We start from the raw sequence: 14,742 nt of genomic DNA, 5'->3' as shown, positions 1-14,742 counted from the left end.
GGACCAGATGATTACATAAGCAGAAATTCATAACAGGGAGGGTTATGAAAAGCTCTCAGAAGTGTTCCCTGTGCACCAGTGTTGCTGTTGGATTGCATGAAACTGTGCCAACTTTCTGTTTAATCTTGCAGTCACTCACTTTGCTGTTCATGCCGCCGTCGTACATACAGCAAACACAACACAGAGATTTACTCTGTGAGGACATTGCAGAAGCACACATTACATTGATTATAATTTTCCATATGTTGGCATAAATGTAAACATTTTTTTTTGCTCACCAAATATGTTTAAATTTCATTATTTCTTTTAATAAAAGTTTCTCCATTGATAAACCTTTCTCAAAACTGATGAGGATACAAACACAAATGAAAATGTTTATTCACATATTGTTTTCATGATTCAACTATGTGTGTGTTTAGACATTTTATCACCAATTATAGCTTTCAGTATCGTAGAAGTCTGTGGCACTTCACATGAATCATAATTAATTACCAACTATACCAATAAATGTATTATCTGCTTTGAAGAGGAATCAGATCTATACATATAATTTTATGTATACGTGTAACCCTTGAGAGCTGAGGATGGAGACGTGCCCTCTGCATATGTAATCACATGACCAATTGTGTGTCACTGACCCATCTCTCTGATTATAAAAGAGGAGGGGGGAAGTCCAGGCATTTCAGAGTGTGTACATGTGATGCTCCGGCTGCTGAGAAGACAGGCCATTGAAGAAGAGGGTGAAAATAGCCATGCTAATAAAGGGATCCTAAGAGTCCCTGGGCGGCATGTGCTGCCACATCCCTCCTCTCCCTCCCTTTACACCCCCTTTTCTCATTGGATTCATTATCCACCGCCTCTATCTGCTGGGCTGCTCAATGGGCTTCACCTCCTTTATTTCATGCCACGGTCCTAGTCACTCTAATGGTGGATGCTGAGCACCAGTGAAGAGGCCTGAGTCTTTTTTTTTTTTATATATATATATATATATATATATATATAATATATATCTATTCTTTCTTCTAGGCCCAAGAGAGGAAGCACAGAAATGAATCTTGAGAAGCAATGTGGCTCCAAGGAGGCATCACACATGGAGGAAATACAAATAGGTTTCATTCTGCACTCTGAAATGAGATCAGACGACATGAAGCAAGCTTTAGGCTAAGATATAGTGAAGAAAAAGGTGACTGCAAGGGTATGGTGCTATCGTTATTTGTGGGGAATCTGAATTGACTTTCAAATTAAACTGAGGCTTTGATCATGCATGCTGCTAAAGCAGTAGGATTTAATCGTATTTGATGAGGCTGTAGAAAATAATGGTAAGGATGCAGTGTATGCATGCAAGCCCGCTATGGTGGAAAAACTACCTGTGCTGTCATTAATCTTGATAAGTTGCAGCACTTTTCAGGATTAGTGGTGCTGGTGTGCTCAACGTAGATTGGAGAGTCACTATTCAATCAGACTCAGCCGTGAAAATTGGAACTTAAATATGTGCACAGTTGTTTTTGGGTCAGTATTCTCCTTTGAATCTGTACTTGCATCTTGAAAAAAACTTTGCTGTCTCACTACTTAAAATTCCAAAATATTACTCACAGTTTCTTCTTTCTTTTTTTTTTCAAAAGACAACTTTTCAGTACGTGACTGAGCTTGAATGTCTCATGTAGATTTATTTTAGGGGCTTACAAAGGTTGATTTACATTATAAACGTGAACATCACTTCCCACAGTCAAAGCTGAACCTAATATGTCATTCACCTTCTGTCATGTATATCCATGGCATATCAGTTTTGGACAGTTCTAGTTAGGAGGTATCCATGTTCCATTGATTGTATCCATCCATGTTTTGGCTTCAGAAATGATTCTTGGCTTCACAATAATGCAGTGCTCTCTTTCTACTCTGTCCATCGACCACATTGGCAGAGAAACAGATGATAAGTAAATACAAATTTCAGTAGAGACAGCTGTTTCTTTTTATGCCAACTACGCAAACTTCTTGAAATTAGCCAAGATTCTCCTTTTTGAAATCAAGAGAGAGAGAGGGATTTAGGACGGCCATCTCGATGAATGAAGCATGACATTGCGTGATCTGATCTAAAAGGGAGAGGAAGATGGGAGGAGAGTGGAGGGGATAAGCAGAGGCTTTCAAGAGAGAGCAGTACTGCTGTGTGAGCTGCTGCATATACGCATTTGATAATGAGGTTGGGAGATTCCCTGATGCTTGGCTCCTGCATGAATAAGTAAGAGGGATTCCTGTGGACGGTCTCCTGACATTGATTCTACACTTCCTCCATCTCTCCACTTGCCTAAGGTCAGCTCTGCATGCAGGCTTACGGCCCAGCACCCCCATTTCATATCCTCTTCTTTGCTCGATGGCCCTTTTGCCCTCTGCACTACAGAAAACCAGTTAGCACATATAAATGATGTCTAAATAAAATATATAGAATAATATTTGAAGGAGGGCAATAAAAAGTATCCGAATTTGCTGAGTTTAGCAAATTATAATTAACTTTCTGAGCCCTGACTTGGTTAAGCCTCTGCTGAAGCTGCTCTAGAAACATGACTGAAGAGCAAAGGAGAGGATTGAAGGGTGGTTGCTGACTTCAACAGAACTTCTAATAGACTCTATTCTCTTCTGAAGACTTGCAGAGTCACTGTTCTTGTTAATAAGCTTGTTCTGAGCTTCAGTATTAGATCAAGTGTTCAATGTCTGGGGTGTTATAACCTTCTAATGGAAAGTCTTAATGAATGAAGAGCTGAGAGTACATCTCAGCTTGCTTCCTTCAAATTAACTCTAATATTCTGGCACCATGAATTAAACTTTCCATATCCAAGTAAAAATCTAATTTTATGCATGGAAGAAGACAGTACAGGAAAACTGAGGAATATCTACCGAACAGGTTTAGGTTCATACTATGTCAGGTTTTTCCTCCTTGGGAGTACTCCCAAGGAAGAAAATCAGTCAACAAAAAACACTATTATTCAGAAGAAGGCAGATTTTAAGTAAAGAAGCTCTAGAAATGTCATTCAAAAACTGGATAAAGGGCCTCCACACCTTCCACATGTGGTGATAATGTTGACAAAGTTACACTGTACACATGAAGTCAACATTGCCCTCATTTCTCCCAGGATCAGTAGTCTGGGGTTTGAAAATCATTCAGCAGACACACCAAAATGTATCTTTATGCAGATGATGTTTACTGTGCATGCAAGGCACAGTAACGGTCTTAAGTTGTTAGTGCAGAACACCTACAGTCTTCTTTAACAACACAAAAACTGGGTGCAAGGTGTGAGATCATACTTGGCCCATCCCCGATCTTTTACACAAACATGATTTCAGCTGAGCACAGGCCTGTTGAAAACAACACATTAACCATTGCTTCTATGGCCATTAAATAGGCAGAAGTATGGGAATATTGATAAATTCATCAGCCTCCCTCGGTTACTCCTATTATTTATTTCTTGAATGCTGTGTTTTCTATTTTTTTTTTCTACAAAATTTCTCATAAAACACAGATCACAGCTGAACATACATTCTGAAACTCATTATGCTCAAATGAAGGCGGCGACCCAAATGAGACATTGTATGCTGCTCACTTAAAAGATCAATTAATTTCAAATGATTGTTCTTCTGCCAACAGAGAATGTGTGCCCTTAAAGTTGCTGTATGACCAGCAACTACAGAAGTGCAAAGCATTTGGGGTAATGAAATGACCAGGCCTCTGTGACTGGACACGCATTTGCATGCAGCATGGGTCCACTGCAGGTTCAATTTTTGGCAATTTTGATATCGTTTCTGGTAAAGTGCAACATTAACCTGGGGAGCTACTTCGTGTTCACCGGAAGGTTTTCTGCTACAATCGTGTGACATGCACTCCCTTACCCTACATCTCCAAAAAGTCTAAATTTAGGAGACGCACAGCTCAGGGCAGCGGTCAAGCAATTTAGTGTACCATCTCTCCCTCACACTGTCTTTCAAGATGTAGAGCTGTCATCTTTACTCTCTCCCTCTCTGTCTATACCTCTGTCTCTCTGGTCCTCTTTATCACCCTACTTTCTCTCCAGGCATTTATTCTGTCAGGGTGTTACAGATAAATGTGTCGACAGCCAGGAGAGCCTGTAGCAAAGTGTGGATGACTGGAAATGAGTTATATTGGGACAAAGTGCTCTCAGACAGAGCAGGGGTGGAGGGAACAAACTGAATTACAAACTGCTCACACAGTGTCTGGTTCCGAAAGAACTAGTTTTTAAGGGTTAGGCTGTCAAACCTACAGTATGACACTAATGCCAATGTTGATTTTATGCTGCGTCAGTTAATAAATAAAGAATGGGATTAGAGTTTGACCCTTACAAATACAATCGATTTCTCATTTCCTATTATAAATGTCTACAATTATTTTTGTGGAATGAAGGAGAAAGTTCAGTGAACGTGGGTTTGATTTCAGAAATGTGAAAATATCCTTTCTGAGGTTATTAGACTTGAGTATCTTGCACCTATTGCATCACAGCTCAGCAACAGATAAATGTAATAGGGGAATTAGACAGTTCCCCTCATTTTTGTACTCATGTACTCAAACATTATCATCATACTTCAGAAGCACTTCTTGAGGATTGCCACTTTAGTTCAATTTATGAATCATTTTAATCCTCTGCACAGAGTTAAGTCCTCAAGAGACCAAACAAAAATTTGAGGATGGTATTCGTTATAAAGAGGATGCTGTAAAAATCTTACTGTCAGGTTTGAAATTATTCTTCAATGCTGCATAATAAACCGCATTACATGCGCAGACATTTTGGGATACCTGGACTTTATTTGATATGAATGAGAGGTACATGGTAAATATTTGCTCATAAATCCAAACCATTGTTCCCAGCTTACTCTGTCAAATGCCCATCAATGGCTCATTTTGGAGCTTTGATGAACTGAAGCCTGTCTTGTATTTTCTGCCAACACGAGTACATAAAAACTGCCCATGAAATGGAAAAGATAGACACTGAGTTTGAAAAGGAGCTGTGTAAAGAGAACAACATTTCCAAAATATAGAAAACTGTTCCTGGAGACACACTGAGAGAGACCTCACCCTGGATTATTACAATGATTTCAGCCTGAGGGTGCCAGCGGGTCTAATATCTGAGTGGCACATGGAGGAAGGAATCATCCCAGGCTGCACCATCTCTGTCATGAAATCAGCTGTACCAGAATCCAGACGCAGATGTCCAAGGCTATGATCCACCAACTAGGCCTACTGAGAAGCTTGAGCTCTCTTTGGATACATCTACAAGCTGGGCCTGAAACTAAAATCCATTGAGGAGATCAAGGTCTTCTACATGTTTCATGTAAATGGATCACATTCTAGACTACTTTCTTTTTACAGAGGAAAAACATTTTTAGACTCATCTTGCCCAGTCTGGAAATTAGCATGATTGTAGTAAAATTTGCATCATCAAAAGATGACTCAATTCAAACTATTCTAGAGTGTTTATGCAGCAGTGTTATCCAGCATTTGAGATAATTAGGTTAGCTCTCCAAACAGCTGGCCAGATGCCACACTATGTTGTTGTTCAATGGCAGATGTAGGTCATTTTAGGATGGAGGGCTGTTTAAAATGATGATTAAATAGAGGTCACTGTGAGAACAAATATTGTGTTAAAAAAAATGGCAACTTCACAGGTCAGCTTTATATAAGGCTATTGTATATATTGTACAGAAGTTCAGCTTGGATCTATGGAACATATGGAAAAGTGAGATAATCTTCTCTAAGCCTCCTCCTTCTGCACAGCCAGGGCACCACATGGGATTTAAGGGGAGCGTGAGGAGAGGGAGAACTCTACAGCAGCCCGGCAAAGTTTTCTCCATCTGAATATGCTGCATGGATTTTGGATAATATGAACTGCAGCTGCCTGCAGCCTTTATCTGAGCAATTATATGCAACAATCAAAGAGCCAACATGATGAGAAACTCAAAGAGGCAGACTAATTTGTTGGATATTGTGAAGGAAGGCTTGTAATGGGAATTAAGCCTGGATAAAGCAGCCTCACTGCCTTTCAGGAGGTTTTAAGGTCACAGTTGAGATGGGACCTTGGTTTTATCCCCTTTATGTCATCAAACACCATATAATGAAAATGAAATCCACTGAAATAACAGGATTTTACAGATTACACCGGTGCACAAAAACTTGATCACACACTCTCTGATCTGTGAGTACCAATATACCCAGCTAACCATATTATGCAAACTATATGCTAAGTAATTATGAATTCAGCTGAATGTTTTCTTTATAGAAAATTTGAAAACAGTTAGTAGACAATGATAGGAAGGGGCAGTGGGTAAAAGGTCATTAACCTGATTCAAACCTTTGGCATTGAACACTAGTCGTTTTAAGAAGAGGACAAACGGGACAAGGGGGTCGAAGAAACTGAGGCACCCAGAGCACAATGCACTGATGTGTCAGTCTGTTAGGGAGCAGAGGGACTCAGCCAAACAACATCAGTCACCTGTTAGAGATGGAGGACAGGAGAAAAGCAGGGGGAGCAGAGGGGGGCAGGGAATTGGAAATCCAGACAAACAGGGAGAAAGGGCATTTGTTCCTTGGAATCTATTTATAGACATTTGTTTTCAAAAGCCTTCCCCAGTCTATAAATCCTTGGGAATCTATCTTCAGTGGAAAAGTGGGGAAGCAGAGAGACCATCTTTGGCCACAGTTGCTCTTTTAAGATCTCTTTGAGGGTGTGTGTGTGAGTGTGTGTGTGTGTGTGTGTGTATGCCTGATAAGCCAGCTGTGAAAGAGCAGTTTTTTGTTTTTTTTTTTTCACTGAAGAACACAGTGCTCAGGAAGTGGATGGAGGGTTACAGCTTGAGACATCAAGTTTGGACATTTGCCACATTTCAAGTTGCCACATTTGTGGCAAACATCTGTCTAAATCTCTGACCTATACTGTGACCACAGGAAGTTTAAGTATAGATACATAAGAGTGAATCACTTTTTTTGCATGATGCGAATTTGTCTCTAAAGCACTTTCAGCCTGAGGAGGAGCAAAAACACTCCAGATTAAAAAGGGTGCATTTGTGCTGCAGAGAGAGTTCATGATGCTTTAAAGAAATCTCTCATTAATGCCCCAGTGTCATTTATAACATGAGCCGAGCTTTAGTGCTGTATACACCAGAGAGACCACGTGCGGCGGATGATAAATTTCTTTCACCAACGCTGAATATTTGCAGCATTTTAAGAACAGTGTTGGTCGTCGAAGAGGAAAACATTGCGATACTGCATGTTGTTTCTGAAATGTGAATTCAAAGAAAGAAAAAAGAATTATGTGAAGACTCAGAGAAGAACATTACTTCACCATCATGTCTGGATCTTTTTATGAACAAAATGAATGCCACTGCCCCAAGAGACCTCTGTTTTCCTCTCATAAAAATTAAGACATTTTGATGGCAGAAAACAATGCAGCGCCTACGTGAGTATTTTGTCTGTGACTGTGCAAGCAGAGCCACATTCTCCAGTCTCTGGAGTGTGCTTTATTGGAAAGGCAGCCAAAATACAGACCGATCAAGTTAGCCAATTCATTGCATTCCATCTAATTTAGGGAAACCAGCGAATGGCATGTTTTCCAAACAAGCCTCTGGCTGCCCTTGTCCAGGGAGCAGTTCCAATCAAGTTAGTCACACAACACCAACCAGGAGACAAAGATTACAGCTGAAACAGGAGGTTACTGCTACAACTCCTCTCTTTGTTTTCCCACATGATGTCAGTATCACTGCCTCTCTGCTGTTAGGCTGGATCTCTACCACCTTGTTCTCTCTCCAAACAGCCTCCAGCAAAGTAGTGTATAATGCTAAAATATTATGTTTACACATATACAAACAGCTTTTAATATCTGAATTTAAATAACAGGAAAGGAAAGATGTGTCAAAATAAACACAATTTCCCCTCAGTCATTCCTACATTAGGTTAAGGTTTATTTTTACCAGACAGGAAGTAAGTGAAGTATAGAGCAGTTGGATTGAAAAGCTGCTCTTACACTCTTACGCTCTTACACAGCAGCGGACCAAGCTCCAGTGCTGGAGTACGTGCAACAATTTTGGCAAAGTGGTCATGCACAGAAAGGCAGATTGTGTCTAGCCCTCAAAAGCTTTTTGCATAACATACTAATTGGACAAAAACCACTAAAATATTTCTGAATAACGGCAGCGAGTGGTCACCATATTCAGCATATAAATTGAATACTACTTATGAGCCAGTCTATGCTCTGTCATAGATGGATGCATCACGGGCAAAAATGGTAAAACCTAAAAACATTGTGACAGATTCCCTTTTCAGACCCATGCAACCAAGACAAAACACGGCTGAAGCTCTTTGAGATCTCTGCAAACTTGGAGACAAGATCCAGCTGACCTTAGCACAAATGAAGATGGCAATGATAAAGAGGATTGGTGGCTGAGTGAAAGGCAGATGTTTTCACCATAGTTATACTGATGTGCTGTTTGCAAATTCAGATCATGTAAATTGATCCAATTGTAGCTTCTGCCAAATGTGGCCAAACGTACGTGTATTATTCAGCTGTTCTCGACACATAAATGAACTAAAGTTTGCGTAAATGGTCTCCATGAAAAACAATGCCAATACACCCCAGCAGACTTTCTGGCCTGAGATGACACAGCAACTTGGCCTCACACAATGACAAAGTGGTGATAGTTTGAGTTAGGCAGCTGTAAATACAACGATATCCGATGGTTTGCAAAGACACGGACATCTTTCTTTCAACAAAACTCAAAATTTCAAGATTTGTCGTTGCATTGCTGCCCAAAAGAAATTGGGTTGTATTGATTCATATGAAGAGTAATTATTCCTGTTGTGTGCCATGGCTGTGTTTTCTAAATTACACAGCTAGACTACAAACTGCGATGCTGCTCTCATACAATGTTTACAATTTATGATCATTCCTCTGAATATTTCTTCATTTCCTTCATCTGACACATGGCATCACATCTATTTTCTCAATATAAGGGCAGTGTCATTGGACTGAAAGCACATGGCTGTACCTGAGCTATCACACACACACACACACACACACACACACAGTGGCATAAGCAAACATCACTCTGCCCAGCTTAGTCTGGCAGACAGGGCATGGGAGACGGATGATGATGAATCATTGATGCTCAGTACACAGATCACAAAGACAACAAATGCACTCCCACAGACACACACGCAGGCACACTAGACATGCATGCACACAAACACACATTTATATCTTCTGCCTTGCTCTTCCTTCCTTTCCCATTAAAGTGTTGTGTTTTTCTCTGCTCCATCACTAATTTTGCAGTGACAGAGACAGATGGGGGGATTGAAGCAGCTCACCAACAGATGAGGAGTAATCTCCTACTGCCTTTTCACTTTGAGTGGAAATACCAGTAATGGCTACTGATGGCCTTTTTGTTTCTGGCTTTGACTTTTCTTCCTTTTGTAAACATCCTTCTAGGCACTTTTGTCACCTCCATGTCCTCTCATTAGCCTATAAAAGTTTAAAAGAGGCTTTCAGTTTCAGAATGATGCAGCAGAGTGTGACAGAATAAACCAATTTGTGATTAGGGCTGTCCCAATCAATTAACTGCCACACAAATAAATCCAATTAATGATTGAATTGTCTTTTTCTGATAATTTTATGCTTCTATTATAAGCCTGAAAATGGTTTAATAATACATATACTCCTTATGAAGAAGAGCCATTAATTGGCTTTGAACAATGGAAAGTATAAAAAAATACACTTTCCTTAGTCTTATAAACAAAATTGCACAGGGGAGATAAATAATAACGGAAAATGGAAACCTATAGAATAAGTGAATCAAGCATTTTGAGATAGAGTTTATGGCGCTAATTCTCCAGTCATGTAAACCATTGTAGAAGACGTCATTAAAAACAGCACCAGTCAAACCACAAATGGCGGAAAATGATAGAATATGATGCAGTGATGGAAATATGACATTTCTGTTAGTTTCTTCCAGCTGTTATTATCCAAATGAATGGAAAAATTTTTAACGAGCATGCAAAGTGATTACAGGCAGCAGAAATGATCGCAATCAGGCGATCAAGTAATAACTGTGACAGGCCTATACTGAATCTGTCTTGTGGCAGTTTTAAAAACATTGTGTTTTTATGTAAATGATGCTCGTTAAACTGACAGTGTGAGCCTACACAGCTGTCTTACTGTGATCAGCCCAGAGATTATGAGACTGTACTGAAGGAGGGTGTGAGACGGCCATATAGGCAAAATACAGCACCATCCATCGACTAATGTCCCCATTTGACAGAAAACTCTACCATGCATAGCTTTCAGATCCCAGTGCCCCTCTTGCAGGAATCTACCTCCATGCAAGTGGAAAAAAGTTTGCCATAAACTTACGTGCATTACATTTTGGCCTTTTAATGAAAACCTAATTAAAATAAAACATCCATCGACAGGAGCCTGAAGCAAAAGCATCTCATGGCCAAGAAGCGCTGCTATAAACACTGTTAAATATAAAAGTCTAATAATTCCAATAATAGCTGAGTACAAGGACCACACAGTGTGACATATTGAGGGGAATGTATGAAATCATCGAGCTCATTTGGATGACCGGGGTACAACATGCTGTTTCAGCCTCTGCATTGCTGGTGTTCTTATTCTCACTGAGCTTTGATCATTCATAAGAAACTTCGCTCCTGCTTTTTCAAGCCAGTGCGTGTATATACAGGCCTACACGGTCCTCCCGACTGGGGCAGGGGACCACTGCATTATTCATACCAATGCCATCACACTGAGTAATCGAAGCTGTGGGGTGGAGGGGTGCATAGGCACTGTCTCTCTCTCTGCCTCTCAGTAGAAATTGTTGTGATCATTGTCAGTGACCTCTGAGAGAGATCAGTGCAGACATCAAGGTGATCCTCTCCATCTAAAGAAAAGCCAATACTGAGAAACTGGGGAGACCCATGACATGTAGCTCCTCTGCGGGCTGATGAGTGATGATGCTTGTTAGTGAAAATATAACATTGCCAGCTACATGCTGAAATGAACATGGTAGGATTTATTGCATAAATTTTAGTCATAGTCCAGCAAGAAACAAAATTCTTGCACAATATTTGTGTTTGGGATGCATATCATATATATGCAATATAGATGGTTTAGCTCTTGGGTGAACCTTTGTTATATGCTACCTCTTATTTTCCATTTAACTTAGTCTCCTTTTCTCTCCATGTTGTACAAACTGCATATCATATCCTGCATCACTGAAAGAATGTTATTTTGCCTTTGATATCTTAACAAAGCCATCAGAGGGACAGCTGATGGAAGTTTCTAATTTTGGTGTCATTATAAACTAATTTCTTATTGTGGAGAAATCTCCCCGACAACTTCAATTGGGTTCTCTCTTGCTCTTTCTTTCACTCTGCTTTATGGTTTAAATTTTCTTTGTGCATTTAAAATGATACTGCAGCGAGGCATTACTGTGCTATTACTATGACATGCATTTAATCTCTCACTATACATATTTAACCAAGTTCAGCTGTGTGAATGATGTTAAGCTCTTTGCATTGATTGAGACTCCAGACCTGCTGAGTGAATTACTGAAATGACCGACCTCATATGATTTCCATCATGACTTTGAGCTGTTTATTCAGACATGAGAGTGACATGTTAAGTTGCATTGATGTGAATTCAATGAAGTACAAATCTGCAGCGGCCTTAAGAGCCACCAGCTGTGTGCAAACATTATATTTAGCTGGATACGGTATGTTTGCATGTACTGATGTGTACAACTATTTTAGCATATCTTTTGTAAGTACTTTATTGTGTATGAGTTAATGAGTTAAATACGGCAAAAAACAATTATTCAACCGCACAATGGAAAATTGCTTGGTTCAGTTTATCTATGCAGTGCAGCTCAGAATTCTGGTCTGGGTCTTGTGGTTTTGCCTTCTGCAATCCTTATTGGATATAAAAGGTAAGTGTATAAAATGTAATATAAAAGCTAGAAATCTGACGGTAAAGTTCCACTAACTGAAGTGAACGCCCTGAGGGAGGACTATAAAGACTGAATAAATCTGTAAAGAGGAAGCTGGTATTTTCTATATGATACAGATGTGTGTGGTCAGAGTACAAAATTGGTGCCTTTTATGCGATCACATGGAGAAGTACAGCAAAGACGTGCTGTAAGTAAGTGTTATGAAGTGTTTGGCGCGTTGCAGCATGTGGAAGTATTGAGGAAACGGATTAGCAAGTATGAGTTTACCCAAAGATGTGTTTAGCCCACACTCTGCCTCAATTTCTTCCCTCTCAGCTTGTTTGTCCTCTTGTGTCTTTGTCAGTCTTTGTGTTTGTTTGATTCAATCTTTGTGCTCAGATTCCTGCGTCCGTTTGTGTGTGAATATGCTCTTTTCAGCTGTGACTTTGTCCGACATGCTGTGGTGCGTCTCTGTGGCTGCAGGTAGCAAAGATTTGTGTGTTTATCTGTATCTGTCTCAGGTCCTGACACCAGGTGGAAGCCATTTACGTTGGTGCATGTCCACTGCAGGTATTTACCTGAGTACATCATCTCAAACTGAGAAGGATGAGGTGGGGAGGTTCAAGGGAATCATGTTATCTGAAACCAGTTCACTCAAGATGTTCAGAAGGTGTTGGGGTAAACTGAAACGGAGCGGGGGGATGTGCATCCTGCAGCTGTTTGTTGATGTAAAAATTAAACCCCCACTGAAGACAAGTGGGAAAGGGACCAGAGAAAATACGGACCTTCATTCAAAATTCATGCATCCATAAGTCAGGCTCAGTGGACTGGACCAGTCACCAGTCCATCACCAGTCCACCACTGGTCCAAAATGTATAAAATGTCAAAGTTTTTATTGAAAAACCTTAACAAGGTACCACATTCAAAAACTCAAATCAGTTGTCTTTCAACCATTAACAAATTAACAGGTTGGTTGGTTCATGCTATCACTGTTAGTGTGTCTGCTAACAGTTAGCAGACACACTATTAAACAATACTGGAGAATCTGCTACACAATTTTGCGCATGTACATGCACAATCTCTCCTTTCATCCCAACCACATGTCCCTTTCAAATAATAACACAAGACCAAGACTTATAGTAGCACATTTTTCCTCGTGTTTCTGTATTTTGCTCTTACGTGGGCTCTCAAATCGGATATGTACAGAGTGCATCACTTTGTGCTTGCATGTGTGTACTAACTGGTGCATATGCATTTGTGTGAATGGGTTGCTTTGATTTCCTCCTATTGGCAGCCCTGATATGAACGGCTGCTTTGATCCTGTGTGAATCAGACAGCATCACCCATGATGCTGCTGTGAACAAATAGCCTGAAAGACAGAGACAGAGAGAGGACTGGATCCAGGTTTTCTATTGTTTTGGTTGCCGTGGGCCCCTGGGTGTTTCAGATGAATTGCAGCTTCGTGCAGGAATATGTCATGCGAACAGCCTTATACTGATCCTTCCATGTTTGTAAGAATGAATGTATTGTGTTTTTGAGCATACACAGTTTTTAGTTAAGCTAGTTAAATCCCCCAGTAAAGAAACGGGTCTACAGCAAAAATGGTGGCGGGGGACGTGGAATTCCTGTCTGTTGTTTATTGGAAAACTAATTTCAGCACTGAGGAAATGACAACAGTGTGAAATGCATCCAATCCTGCTCTTTTTCTTGTGTGTGTCACAACTAGCCTATCAACACTAATTATGGAATGTTCCCAAGTTTCCCCTTCTTCCTCAAACAGATGGTTTTAGGAAGAATTTATGAATATATTAATTAGCCAAAAAAAGCAAAAAACAACATTTTCAGCTGCATTGCCAAAGCTAATGGCTGAAAAGGCGATTTTGAAATATAGAAGGAAAGACAGGAAAAATATGCAGCCTACACACTAACTTTGATCCACGGGGGCAAAGATACAAGTATAAAGGGAGCTGGCCAGCAACAGTCTGCCAGTCCCAGAAGCTCATGAGGTACAAACTTAATAACATCAGATTATTTTAAACAAATGAGATCAAACAGCACTCCTCATTCAGGTGGGAAATCATGACTAAACAAGGTGAAAGGAGTGCAGTCAGCTCTGCAGTGAAGCACCGACTAAGCCTCATTTAAAGCACTGAAAAATGGGAGAGGAGGTGCATGAGACAGGGGCCTGGAGCAATGAACAACCGCTGATATGCAGCAGAGTGAGGGAGGGAGGACGAGCAACGAGGGCATGTACATACACACCATCTGAACTCCCTCTAAACTCCAGCAGTACACGAAAGTGGGATACGGACATTAGCATATTCTACTAATTGTTTATTCATTACACGGGCTCTATTTCCCACAGCATGGGGTCTTTCTCTGAGATGTGTGCGTTATATTCTCAGCAAGTATGTGCATGCATTTCGAAGGCAACTTGTGATTATTCACAAGCCCGCTACAACAAATTTTCTTAATGTATGCAAAAAAAAAATAATAAATAAAATAAATATACATATATACACACACACACACACACAGAGACAGATCATCATTGTATAAATTAATTACATATAAATAAAACATATACAAATAAAAAAAAAAAAAAAAAAAAAAATATATATATATATATATATATATATAGATATTATATATATATATGAATATATATAAATATTCATCTAAGTAATAATAATTATAAAAACAAACAAAACAAAACCCAACAACATCCACCACCAGTCTTTATGATTATCTACAAAAAAGTTTGGA

Source organism: Echeneis naucrates, chromosome 20, assembly GCF_900963305.1.
Source record: "Echeneis naucrates chromosome 20, fEcheNa1.1, whole genome shotgun sequence".
Lineage (NCBI taxonomy): Eukaryota > Metazoa > Chordata > Actinopteri > Carangiformes > Echeneidae > Echeneis > Echeneis naucrates.
Note: the sequence above shows the minus strand (reverse complement) of the source record.